Here is a 15,049-nt window from a genome sequence, read left to right on the forward strand (position 1 = left end):
ATATTTATTTATTTTGACCAAATTAAAAATTAATTGACGAATTGCATTGCAATTATGATCAATTTTCAATTATGGTCAAATCTAATAGATTGGCTAAATTAAATTAAAATTCGATACGAATTAATACCTTTTTTTTTGTCCCGAGCTTCTTGATTTAATAAAATGAATGCATATTTATCCAAATAAATTATTGTTGAGAATAAATTATATTTAAATTAAGATTTTAATCATTTGAATTTATTTTCAAGATAAGCCTTAATTAAATCCGATATTTTGTAAAATAAATATTTTAGTAACAAATTATATAATCTCGTATAACTGAATACGATAGTATATAATTGCTACTTAAAATGACAAAATCACTTATGAAAAATATTTTAAGTTTTTTTTATTTGGATGAAATAATTATTTTGGTTTATTAAAAACTGAAGAAACTCAGAATTAAATTTAGTCGTTGAGGGCAAAAATTAGGTGTCAACAACGGGCACCATAAGGTGATGACGAGCTGAGAGAAAATTGAGAGAGGCTTGTTGACAAAAATCCTTCAAGGTGTCACTAGCCGAATAAGGTCTTAAATACAATTGACCTAAGGAAGCAACTCAGTTTCAAGGCCATTAACTCAACAACAATGGGTAGAAAGTTTGGATGAAAAGATCAAGCTGCTTAATCCAAAATGCATGACATAATCATTAGAGTTGACTGTCATTATTTCTAGATAAAATTTTCATTTCTTTGTTTCAAATGGGGACACTCATTGTATTTTCTTTCTCCTCTTTATTTTATTTTGTTTTCTTGAGTCAATTGTCCAAATAAAAGTCATTGTCATTTTTTTCTTGTCTTTGAGTCAAACCCTGTCAAAACAAGTGAGAAAAAGATTTCAAAAATGGCTACCAGTTTCTCCAATTGCACAAAGTAAGACAAAAAAACCAGCACATGCAAAAGATATGATTGTGAGCCGGAATAAGGTATGCAAAATTGTGTCAACAGACAAGTTTGGGAACTCATGAAAATATCAAGGTTCAAAGGGTTTATCTAATGAGCATGGTGAAGCAGAGATACTGTGTTTGTTTCATAATCACTCTTAATAAACTGAGTTGGGTCAACGATGCTGCAATTCAATGACATATGCTAATGGTTGGAAGCAAGGTTAAATGTAATGAAGGCAAGAGCGTTTTCCACGAAAGCCAAAGCCATAAACCAGCCACCATGTTTTAAACTCACAACTTTTCTTTGATGAAACAGGAAACATACTACCTTCAAAGCAAGAACTTCAGAGCATAAACATCAAGGGCTGCAATGCCTCACTTTTACAAATGCAGGAAGCAATGTTGCTGCACATGTTTGATAATTAAATCATGCTAAAAAATACATTATCTTATATCCCTCGGAGAAACACTTTCTTGTTCAGGGATTTCAGTTTTCATTTGTTGGGTGATACACTTCTTAAATTGAACCTTCATTCCTAGAAGACGTACCTTATAGTTGAGTCATTTCCATTGATTCCTATAAGATGAACCTTGTAGTTGAGTCATCTCTCTTGATTCCTACAAGATGTACCTTTTAGTCGAATCATTTCCCTTGACCCCTAGAAGACGTACCTTTTAGTCGAGTCATTCCCTTTGATTCCTATAAGACGTACCTTTTAATCGAGTCACTCCCCTTGATTCCTATAAGATGTACCTTTTAGTCGAGTCATCCCTTGATTTCTATAAGACGTACCTTTTAGTCGAGTCATCCCTTTGATTCCTATAAGACACACCTTTTAGTCGAGTTATTCTCTTTGATTCCTAGAAGACGTACCTTTTAGTCAAGTCAATTACTTTGATTCCTATAAGACGTACCTTATAGTTGAGTCATTCCCCTTTATTCCTATAAGACGTACCTTTTAGTCAAGTCATCCCTTTGATTCCAATAAGACGCACCTTTTAGTCGAGTCATTCTCTTTGATTCCTCGAAGACGTATCTTTTAGTCAAGTCAATTACTTTGATTCCTATAAGACGTACCTTATAGTCGAGTCATTCTTCTTGATTCCTATAATGATGTGATTTTCACAAAAGTCCGTTGATGATAAAATGGGGAAAAATTTAATTCTTGTTTTGGGAACTCACCAAATGTTTAGGGCCCTCCTGGAAAATGAGAATTTACTTTATGTTTAGGACCCTCCTGAAAAATGGGAATTTACTTTTAATTCAAGGCCCTCTTGGAAAATGGGAATTTACTTTCAATTCAGGACTCTCCAGGAAAATGGGAATTTACTTTATGTTCAGGACCCTCCTGGAAAATGAGAATTTACTTTATGTTTAGGACCCTCTTGGAAAATGAAAATTTACTTTCTACTCAGGACCCTCCTGAAAAATGGAATTTTACTTTCTGTTCAGCACCTTCCTAGAAAATGGGACATTACTTTCAAAAAATGATGAAATCTTTCTTTATTCTAATATTTGTTTGGGATAACTTTCGTTCTAGTTTTGATTTTGATTTCAGGAACCCGCCTGAAGAACAGGGTGAGAAAATTGTAAGTCAGGAGCCCACCTGGAGAACAGGGTGAAGAAATGAAAAGTCAAGCAACAAAGTGAAGAAGTTGAAAGTCAAGCAACAAGGTGAAAAGTTGAAAGTTAACAGATTAAAAAATAGTGAGTCAGGAGCCCCCCTGAAGAATAGGGTAAAGAAATTGAAAGTTAAGCAATAAGGTGAAACAATTGAAAGCCAAATAACAAGTTGATGAAATTGCAAGTCAGGAGCCCGCTTGAAGAATAGGGTGAGGAAATTACAAGCCAGAAGCCCGCCTAAAGAACAGGGTGATGAAATGGCAAGTCAAAAGCCCACCCAAAGCACAGGGAAAATAAACAAAAAGTTAAGCAATAAGGTGAAGCAATTGAAAACCAAGCAATAAGTGATGAAATTGCAAGTCAGGAGCCTGCCTGAAGAATAGGGTGATGAAACTTAAGTTAGGAGTCCAACAAAAGCTGTATAGATAGGATTTTTGTAATTTCATTTATGCTTTAACTTATAATTTTCATTGTGATGTAATGACAGAGTCGTGGACCGAAACCTCGATGGAACCTCACTCGACTCTCCAACTCAGTATAGCCCTTCTTCTTTCTTTGGAAGTACCTATGACGGATTTCTTTCATAACTTGAATAGGTAGGATGTCCTAGGTCAAGACCTGGTTTCCCTCCTTCCTCTTGCTCTTGCTTTTGAATAAAGGTCGGGACAAAATCTTATCTCGTTGTCTACTTCTTTGTCTGAAAACACTTCGTGTTTACATTCAAAGGGGGCATAATGTAGACACCTAATTTTTTCCCTCTCCGATATCACTTTTACTCATTTTACCTTATCCTATCGTGTACCCTCAACCATATAATTATCCCTTCATAAAATGACAAAAATAATAACCCCTAACAATTTTTATCTTATTTTTTAAATTATCCTAACAAACTTTATCCTAATCACCTACCCTAACAACCTACCTCACCACCCCATACCTTCACCACTACCCCCACCTACTCCTCTTTCACGTGATTCCCCATTTTTCCTTCCACAATTATACTACATTCCAAAGAGAGTGGAGCCCAGGGGATATTCCCTTTTTTTCTCTTTATCCTTCCAAATTGATAGGGGGCCCACATATCATGACTCACCTAGATGGAATTGAATTCCACTCCCACATACTCTCTTATAGATATATATAATAGACAATCTCCATAAAACGGGGGGAGAAAACCATCTTTTCTTTTCATCATCTTCTCTTCCACACACCATCGTCCACTAACCTCACCATATAAGCACACAACAAACATATATACACAGCTCACGAAGGCAAGAGAGAGAGAGGATAAGGTTGAGAGAGATAGAGTAGAGGCATGAGATCAGTCCATAGGTGGGTTTTCTGCTGGTTTTCAAGGCTTCACGTCAGTGTCACCGAGTTTTCTGGCGAAACTCTCTGCCGAAATCAGTCAGTTTTCGTCAAACTCCGGCACCACTTCGAGAAACCAGAACTAGCAGTCAATTCCTCTCCGAACTCACGCCATTTGATTCGATTTCCATAAAGTTTTGCATACGGGTTTGGGGCTTTTGTCGCAATTTCTATTTCGGGTGTTCCAGGTGTACGTGGGTATTGTTTCGATTTTATTCAACTCAAATTTCTGGATTTTCATGGTCAAGTCAACTGGTAGTCAAGAATGAGGTTTGAGTTGGGTTCCTTGTTCGAGGATTTCGGTCTCGAATTTCTTTATTATCAACAAAAGTCAGTTATCGGAAGGTCCATTTCTGTAACCCGTCTCCCTGTTCTTTATTTTGATTATTTGGATTGGATGTGATTATGTGTGTTGATAGTTTTGAATTTTTTTGGTGTTATGATGTTATAATTATGTGTTTGACAATTTGATTTTGTTGATATGTGGGATGAATCGGAGTAACGTTGAAGGTTTGATTGATAAAAAAAATGAAATTAGTAGGAAGTGGAATCGAAATTGATAAAAGTAAGCGTCAGTTTATAGTGATTCATTGAATATCATTGATATAATAGTATCGTGATAGGTCGAATTGGATAGGTAAAGAGTAGGTTCGGGTAGGCAAAATTAGGACTTGCAATCGTTGAGTGTCAAAAGTGTATTTTTTTGTTGAAATGTGTTGATCTATGTTTTCGGATTGAAATGTATTCATTTGGACGGGGAATGCCCCGAAGATTGATGTATTTATTCACCGGAGAATGCCCCGACGTATCATGTTGGCGAAGACGAATTGTGAGGAAGGCCCGAGGTGTTGGGTAAAACACGGGAGCGTAGTTAGTATTAGTGTAGGTTAGATAGGATTTATTTTTGCATTTTTCTATTTTGGACTGTATAAATTGGACTGGACACTGTACTTTTGATTCGTTTTTATTTTGTTTGACTGTTTTACGTGTTTTTTTGTGTAGTTTCTACATTCGTAGTGTCAAAATTAGTCGATACGCTTCACCAAGTGACCGTGGTCGAACCACGAGACCGAGGGGTGCCTAATACCTTCCTCTCGATCAACAAAATTCCTTAGCCGGAATCTCTGTTCACAAACTAGTTTTAAAAAAGAGTCAAACCGTTTTGAAAAGGATTTTCCAAAGGTGACTTGGCACACCGGATTATGTCAAGTGGCGACTCTGAACAAAAAATGTAAATAATCCTTTTTCGAAACAAACCGTTTTCTTTTGTCACTTAACAATAAAAACCCTTTCGAACTTTAAAATATAATCTTTTCTGGTTTAAAAAAAGGGGTGTGAAAATGAATCTTTTAACTGTACGTTACTTTAATATTGAAGAGAATGAATCTTTTAATGGAACGCGTCTTTGTTTTTGGTATTAAATTATTAATGGCAAGTAGATTACTTTTTTCGATGTAATTTTAAATTCTTAAATAAATTTCGCACCATGACAAAGCACACAATTTTCTCTTGCTCCTCTCTTCATCCAATAGTCCCGCAAATACTATCACGATTGTTACCAATGAGGATCAGTTTCATCCAAAGGTCTTCAGAAATTGAAATAGGTTTGGTTAAGGATGACAGTTCATATGCGTCCAACATAAATCTGGTGCGTATCATTTTGAATATTTCATAAATTTACAAGTTACAACAATAAATTACCTTGAACATGTAATGAAGTGATAATGTTATAAGTTATTGACTTTGGAGATGTTTGTTCTTGCTGTTATAACCTAAACATGTTTGCTTGCAGGAAGCGATGGTTAACGTGGGTGGACAGAGCAATATATAGAATATTAACTGTACTGACACTTGGAGTTTTTATAAATTGCCCGGATGACGATTGAAAAACAAAACATGTAAGATTATGTGGCTTAACAGTGGATGAACAAGCAAGAGACTGGTCATTTTTAATTGTAACTAAAATGATGGAAGCTATGAGACACCAGTCAAATTGAATGAATATGATCTCAAACCTTTAAATCAAGCGCACGGTTTGTTTTCACTTTAGAATTTTTCATTCTTGCAGTGGAGGTGAATAAATTAATTATCAGGTGTGACGAATTCATAGTCATCCTTACAAAAAAAAAAAAAAAAAACCGCATAAGACATCAACTTTTTTGACTTTCAGCTATCTCTAACAGGTAAAAATGTATCTGTCTTATTATGCTTCATCTAGATTTGATTACCAATTACTGTGAAGCACTTTCTATTTGAGCTCACCTTCTACAAAGCATGCCAACGTCAATATCTAGCTGGAAAATGTAGAAGTCTCTTTCCTTTCTTTTACCCTTGTCATAACATGTAATGAGATATAATTTTTACTGAAAGGTGCATGTTTTTATTTAGAGTATGGTATTAAATCTTGAAAATGACCAACTTTTCAGTTTCTTGGGACCAATCATGGTACTTGAAGAGGTGTTGAAATTAGAAAGGAGCGAATGCAAGATTTTATACTTATTATGTCCTAAGAAATACACATATTATAAAAGTTACTTCTTATTACTGAGCAAGTATTATGTCTTGATTTATTTTACAAGGGTTATATATTTACTTAAGAGGACTTTATTAAAATTACATTTAGTGGAAAACGTGGAGATATTATCAGAATTACAGCATTTTCATGTTTGGGATTCTTATCGCCTCATAGTTTATTGCAGATGTTCTCTGTGGTAGTGTTGGACTTGATCTTGATGGTAAAAAATAAAGTTTTGTAAAATAAACAATTTACACTCACTATCACTCCATCACGTAAGATCCATTGATTATTGTAGTTGAAAGGACTAAAAAAAAGTGTTAATTTGTAGGTATTTTATCGAATTGATGTACTGTGACAGATTGAATGGTTAAGATTTGCATGTGCAAAACAAGTTATAAAGAATTCTTCAGGTATGCGAAAAAGGCAGCCCGGTGCACTAAAGTTCTTGCTATGTGCGGACTTTAGTAAAGGATCGGACCATAAGAGTCTATGTGCTAAAAGTAAATTGAATTTACCTAACTCCTACTCTTCACCCTACTTACTGGCTACTGCATAAATACTAATGAATCTGTCTGTTTTTGTGACATTCATATAGTAGGTGAAGGATTGAAAGCATAGAAGGAGGAGCCAAACCATAGACAGACAGATCAAAATCAAGTAATGGAGGAGCTTAAGGTGAAAGAGTAAGCAAATGAATTCAGGTCAACTAGGTGATTTCCAACACCATTTTTGTGCTATTAAACATAAGATAGTACAATATAGAGTTAGTCGCATAAGAAAAATAATCATGACATAAATGATAACAAAATCTAATGGAATTTGATTTGATTCTAAAGAACAAACACGTTAGTTTACATTCTACTCTTGCTCTTACTAAGTATGGTTTTACATAGTCTTAATTATAATCCTTCGATAAAAACTGCTTACATAGATGCATAATAACAAAGATACAATTGGAGGGTCCATAAATGTTGGTGTTTGTTAATGTTGGTCATTTTGCTACCAAATAGTGTCGAGTGAAGTCAATGTTTGAAGAAAGTACATAATCTCTGCACAGTTTCTATTTATTCATATAATTGAATAATAGTCAATGTCAACTTTGCTATGCTGCTATTATACTTGAATTTGATGAATATTCGTGGTTTTTGAATTAATTTGTGGGTGTTCGATACTCTAGGAGGTTCTTTCGCTTAGCAAAAGGTTCTAATATCATTAGCTTAAAAGCTCCATTGGATTATTTTATGACACATCAGCTTCCGTATCTTTTCTGTTTTCTTCAAATTTTTTGTATGAATATAATTGTTTTGATTAGATAACTTCACGATGTGAACTTTTTGTTTATTCAGTATAACAAATGCAGCAGTGCTAATTTACATGTGAGCAGGTGCTTCCTTTGCAGATATAATAGGAAGGATGCAAACCACATATGGTCCATTATTTTAAGGATGATTATATTGAGTAATTTTATTTTCAATAATCTTGAAGCCGACTTTGTGATGTCTGGATCTTCTAACCAACAGTCATCATGCTAGAAGCTGAAAGGAAACAACATTAGAGAAGGACAGAATCTAGCATTAGCCCCTCATGGTCTTAAGAAAACAATCCGGATAAAAAAAAATCCTCAAAAGGAGAGGAAATTAATGTCTTTCTTCTTAATTACTTTACTCTTCCTTTTCAGTTATGATACAAAGAACAAGACATCTAATTCTAATCCATACACATTTAAAATTTTCGAAATACTGGAGTAAATTCTTAATTGATTGTGCATGAGCATTCAATATTGAACGTACAAATAATTACAAATAGCTGCAGCCATTTAAAAAAACTTAAGATCTGGTGCATTGCTGAGAGATATTGATTAACTTTTAAGTCGAGTTGCAGGCATAATTCCCAATGTCCTATGATTTTCCTGCAAATAATAATACACCAATGCAGATTAGGATTTTATTTTCTTGCGGGAGATCAAATCCATGCAACCGTCAAAAGGTTTGTGAATCCATGTATTTAATTGAAGTGAAGGTCATCCTTTTATTAATGTCGTAGAGAGTAAGGCTGTGAAAACATGTTCTTTATGTCTCCCATATGCTTTCCTGTTGAAGAGTTCATAAGAAAAACATGTCATTTTATTAATTTCTAGGTTGAAAAGTTAGAAATCGGTAATTGAAGAGTTCGTTTCATTTTTATGAACGATTATGTGAATGTTATATGACAACAATTTTCAAATTTATTCATAACAATTTTACTCAAGTGATGGCATTTAAGAATTACCAGTTTTCAGTATCAAGTTCTTATAAGGAGTTACTAAATTCTTTTCACTCAAAATAAATCTTGGGACTGGCCATGGGATTTGAACGTGTTTACAAGTATCATGTATGTTTTCTTGCTTTGAACTTCAACAAGGAAAAAAAAGAATCAATTTATACAGAGTCAATTTCTTGCTTTGAGTCCTGTGTGATTTATATATAGAAGAGTTTTCTATTAAATTTTTTTTTCCAGGAGCTCAAAATAATGCATGTGTCAAAAATGAGGTAACAATAGGTAAACGACTTGCCAAGTTGTCCATCATTTGCGACTTTCATTTTTATACATCTTATCAAATAATATTGACATGACAACGTTTGTAATGGCAGGTTTAGTTATCATTAAGATGTTTCTAGACGTGGTGGCAATTGATGCATTGAAGCAAATGTAATGTATCGTGATTTTGTATTAAAGCACTTTTAAGGTCATCTTAGAGTTCTTCTCGATGGAATGTTTGCAGTAGGGAAATGCATAAAAGAAAGAAGAGAGTACATATGGGTGGGAGATATGGTTGCGTTCATTTCTTCAAAGTCAAAAGACAATACTAGCTTCTGTTATTTTTGCTCTTTAAATGTTTGTAAATTAATTCTCTCAAAAAATTTATGTGTATATAGCCTATAGGAGTAAAAGAAAATAGCACGTATTAAGATTTAATTACAAGTTTGTCATTTGCCAATGTAATTTAAATATTATTGTGGCTTTGCTATGTAATGCGGCAGACTCATATTGATGGGTATTAATTGGGTAAATTTCATTCATGGTCACTTAATTTTGTAACTATTACATAAGAGTCATTTTTCTTTTATTCATTTCATCCATGGTCACTTAACTTTGTATCTATTATGCAAAAATCACTTTTCTTTTGTTCATTTCATCCATGGTCATTTAACTTTACTCCGACCATCACAAAAGTTACTATGACCGAATTTTATAATAATTCCATCGGAAAAATGATGTGGCAACCTTAATTAGTTTTTAATTTTAATTTAAGTGAATATATAATATATTACTCATATCTTGACCTTTTTTATATGTGCACAACCTAATTTTTCTTATGGATTATTTAATGAAAGAATACCAATTTCTTAATAGATTAGATTACCTAATGAAGACTATTTACTTAAAAAATTTTGGTTGATATTTTTAGGAAATATTTCATAATATTGCATTCATCTGTCAAAAAAGTGCATCGAAAAAGAGTGATAAACAAGATAAATTCTTCAAAATACATAAAATAGAAATACATGTATGATATTATTTTAAGAAAAAAATTATTTTAATTCTTTGAAGATAAATCAACATACTAAAGATAGTTTTAAAATAAAATCTTTTTAATTGTGTCATTGAATAAACATTGTCAAAATTTCTACAAATAATGCTATATTAACGTACAGTTTTGTTAATAAAAGTTATAAAATATAAGTACTTTAATAGATAAAGAAATTATAGGATATCTAATTTTTATATTTATCAATTAAATTAATTAAACAATATGTAATTTATCAGAAATTGAATATTATAATAAAAACTTTTAAGAGAATTAATCGATTAGTCAAACAATTAAAAATATAAAAACAAACTCAATAAATAGAGTAGTTTATCATATTATTATGATATGTCGAATGCAAAGACTCAAGTGACAAGAAAAAGAATGTATGAAAAAAAATAATTTATCAACTACATGTCACAATTTTAGAGGGAGAAAAATAATTTTATCAACTAAATGCCATAATATATTAGTGGAAAAAATAATTTACCAACACATGTCTCAACTTTAGAGGATTTTAAGAATATATAAGTATAATTTTATTTCATAAAAATATCAACCAAATTTTTTTTATGAAAATAGTCTTCATTAGGTAATCTAATCTTTAAGAAATTGGTATTATTTCATTAAATAATCCATAAGAAAAATTGGGTTGCGCATATATAAAAAGGGTCAAGACATGAGTAATAGATTATATATTTACTTAAATTAAAAATTAAAACTAATTAAAGTTTTCACATTATTTTTTTGATGAAATTATTGTAAAATCCAGTCATAGTGACTTTTGTGATGGTCGGAGTAAAGTTAAATGACCATGGATGAAATGAATGAAAGAAAAGTAACTTTCGCGTAATAGATATAAAGTTAATTGACCATAGATGAAATGAATTAAAAAAAAGTAACTTTTGAATAATAGATACAAAGTTAAGTGAACATGAATGAAATTTAGCCAGTATTAATTATAATGAAAGCTAATAAATGATATTTGTAGTTGTAAGCTAATAAATATATGTAATTCAAATGAATAGTTGTAGAATTTTGAACTTCCATAAGTTTGAATCTATAATTTTTGTTGTTAAATAGTAAACAATTAATAAATAGAAATAAAGAACATAAATTTATTGATCGGTATATAATTTATCATAATTGTTTTCCTATCATTTGCCGCGCATCATGCGGGTAGTAAACTAGTTCTATTTAATATGAGACTCTTCTTTTTAGTCTGTGTTTTTGAAGAGTATTTGGAAACTCTTTTAACGTTGAAAGTGACATTGCCTCATAGACATAGAAATAAGAATAAGTCGATCATTGTCATGTAGATTGAAACAAAGGAAGTAGTATAAAAAGAACTGAAAGGGATATCACGAACCTCAATTTCCTCTTGTACTCCAGCTTGTCCGCTGCCCGCATCTTCAATTGTTTCATCTTTTCTCTGACCTCTCTGCCATAACATGAGAGATATTTGTATTTAAGAAAGAGACTGGAACACTGGCTGCTTATAGAGGAAAATATACTTGAACAAAACTCAAGGATGCAATAGCTAAGATTGGGCGATGCAAATACCAAGTATTATTTTGGTAGCATGAAAAGTAGACAAGCTCAGAGTAAAATCAGGAAACTCATATCACTGAGGAGGATAATACAAATGTTATGGCTTCTGGTCATTCCCTAAATAGGACCTAACAACTAAATTTTTAATAAGCCTGTCACTAAGGAAGAAATAGCTGATGCTCTCAATGATGTTAATGTGAAAAAACCATCAGGTTATGATGGAATGAATTCTTGTTTCTTCAGTTAGTCCTTGGAAGTTATTGGTAAAGAGGTTACTGAGGCAGTTTCGAATTTTTTTGACACTGGGAGATTATTTAAATTATTGAACAGTACCTCTGTGACCCTAAAAAGTATCCAGCTATTATTAAAGAGTACTGACACATCTCATGATGCACTGCTCTATACAACATAATCTCTAGAATCATCACTAACAGAATGCAACCTATAATGGATACTATTGTGGATTAAAGTCCGTCAGCCTTTGTACCATGTAAACTAATTACTGATAACATACTTCAAAGTGATGAAATGGTGAAAGGGTGTGGGGAGACAAGGAATTTCCCCAAGATGCATGATGAAGAAAGATATCCAGAAAGCTTGTGATTCTCTGTAACGGCTATTCATCTATGTTTGTGAATTGGATCATGAACTGTATCACAACAGCATCATATTCCATCAACATTAATGGATCCCCCACTGTCCCATTTGTTGCAAAAAAATGGTGAAAGGCTGTTGAAAGGATTGTCTACCAGAAGTAATCCATCACCCAATAAGAAACTTCGCAACATAAGAGTGCATCCAAAAGTTTTCTGAAGCCTCAAGAAATGTTAGCAGATGCTCAATTTTTTTTTTTTGTGGCGAGCAGATTGCCACTCAACAACAGATTTTACAAGTTCTATACACATTTTAGGTATCTAGGGATCCCCCTAAGTACTAAGGGATTCTCACCTGTATCAATGCAAAATAATGGTGGAGAAATTACTAGGAATGATCACAATCGGGACAACTAGATATCTATCCTACCGAGGCAGACTCGAGTTGATTAAAGGTGTACTCTTCTCTATCCATACTTTCAGGCCACAAGTCTTTGTTTTTCCAAAGAAAGTGATACACATTATGGAAGCTCTTTGTAGAAGATTCCTTTGGAATGGAAGTGCAGATGTCTCAAGGAAGTCACTAATAACATGGGATAAGCTCTGCAGACCTCAAACAGCTGGTATTGTTTTTTTTTTTTTTGGCAATTAAAATATCATTTTATTACCAAAAGTGTTTACATTCAGTACAAATTCAAACTACATTGGCATAGCAACCAATCAGTTATCTATTCTATCAACCATTACATCAAAGCAAAACTGGAAAAAACAAAAAAACTAAGGATAGTTGTGGAGATCTGCTAGTTTGCTATTGAGCTAAGACTTCATAGAACCTTTCTGAAAAATCTCCTGCACTATTTTTCTCGTTATCATGTGTGGCTCGGTGGATTTGGCTTGGAAAATCCTGTGGTTCCTTTCTATCCAGATGTGATAAACTACAGCTGCAAAGCTCATTCGAAACATAGTGGCTGCCGGTCCCATCCCTCGGGCATTTCTATTGGCCCAATCCAGCTCCTCTTTCCAACAGCTGGTAGTGTTAATATCAGTGATTTGTCAATATGGAATAATGCTGCTATTTCAAAACTCTGCAAAAAGGACAAGCATTGTGTACAATATATTTAAAGCTAAGAAATATATTTTCTGGGGAGCTGGCATGACTGACCATGCAGGACATTGAAGACATGTAACAATTCACTATCGATAAATTGTGCAGGGAACTGCTTGGTGATTTTCAGATAGTACCTTGGAAGAGAGTGATTTGTAATAACCTTGGAAGCTGCTAAGTGGATATGCATTCTCTGGCTAGCCGTGGACAGGTTGTATACTAAACGATAGGCTCACAAAATGGGGCATGCCCATACGTCAAGATTGCTCTGTGTGTCAATACAGTGTTAGCCATTTATTTTTTATTGTCATTATTCATCTCATGTATGAAACGAACTCCTGGATTGGTAGAAGACTCATAGACTGGCTCTCTTAAGTGGGAGATGAGATTGAATGGATTACTAAGAATGCTAGTGGCAGGTCCGCTATCAGTTGTGATTTTCTTTCTATGTAATTATCACTGTCGGTTATAAAATTAATCAGTTACCAAAAGAAGCAGTCAATGATGAAGCACAGGTCTACATACCATGACTTATCTGACACATGGGTGATTTTAATACTTAATGAAACAGCAATTTCGCTATGCAGGAACTTCTACTAAGAAAAATATATACATATTTAATGTTTTCTTTCCTACTATTGTTTATTCTATAAAATGTTATTTTAATCCCTCTTTAAATTAAACCTCCACGTTTATGTAGAAATATGAAAAAGTGTATTTGTAAAGTTAGAGCATGATCATTACCTTACGACAAGAAAATGGCTAATGCGGAAATGTTAAACCGAGTCACACATAAAGTTGCGTAATGTGCACGTAACTCCTGTTTTTTCCAAAATGAAAGTTAATTTGCAAGTGAAATGGTGAACATCAGCTCCTGATGAAGAGTAGCTTATTACAGAAAAGATGGCAGTAAGTATCTGTGGCATTCAATTTTAGTTGCATAAACTAAATTCGCAACTTCAGTCTCTTGCCTCTGCTTAGACAACTGTAGATGAAGTTGCCGAATAAACTCTTCAGCAAATGCAGTGGCCTGCAAAATCCCAACAAAATTCTATTTCGTGGACCAAAATTAGCACTTTACCTAATGCAGAATGCAGTTAAACTAAGCATTCGCCATCAATGGTTTAGGTACAAGAGTTTGAACATGGATATTTGTACAAATTAAGTTGACAACAAATGAGGAAATATAAAAGACTCCAATTGACAAACTAAAGAAACAATGTTCCATCTTTCGAAAAACAATTTTTAGAGCAAATTATATTGTAAAAAAGAACCACCATAAATGAACAAGTCAAAAGATTTTTTTTGAGTAAAGCATAGAACTTAGAAAGCTAACATCTATTTCCAATGCAAGACCTGAAGATGGGGTTTTAGAAAACTGTTACGATAGCAGAGGGTAAAATAGCTCTTTCTAACTGACCATAAGAAAATTCGAGCTGGTGTGAATCATTCATTTTTCTGCGACTGTATTAGTGCTGCCTGCACTGGTGAAAAATTTTTCAGAATGGCAGATCAACTTTCTAACATCAACACACATATGACATAACTCATTGTTGATATGTACATCACCCATTGACGAGATCCTGCCAACATGGGAAAGAAGAAAGAACAAAAAGGAAAAACAAATGAATGGATGAAAAGAAAAATTTATTGGTTTTGGAAGAAGACTTTGTAGCTAATACAAAGAGAGAGTTACATAAAAAATGAGAGAACACAAATATGAGAATATTACCTATATTTTAAGCTAAATTCCTGAGTCCCATAAAAGAGCTACAATGTTTCTGAAGATATGGGCC

The 15,049-nt window shown here is 33.2% G+C and overlaps 1 pseudogene; it reads right to left on the bottom strand.

Moving 5' to 3' along the window:
* The window catches only part of LOC124895410, a 30,906-nt pseudogene that overhangs the window by 9,848 nt on the left and 6,009 nt on the right, over window positions 1-15,049 (bottom strand).

The sequence above is a fragment of the Capsicum annuum genome, unplaced genomic scaffold (genome assembly GCF_002878395.1).
Source record: "Capsicum annuum cultivar UCD-10X-F1 unplaced genomic scaffold, UCD10Xv1.1 ctg81929, whole genome shotgun sequence".
NCBI classification, from domain to species: Eukaryota; Viridiplantae; Streptophyta; class Magnoliopsida; order Solanales; family Solanaceae; genus Capsicum; species Capsicum annuum.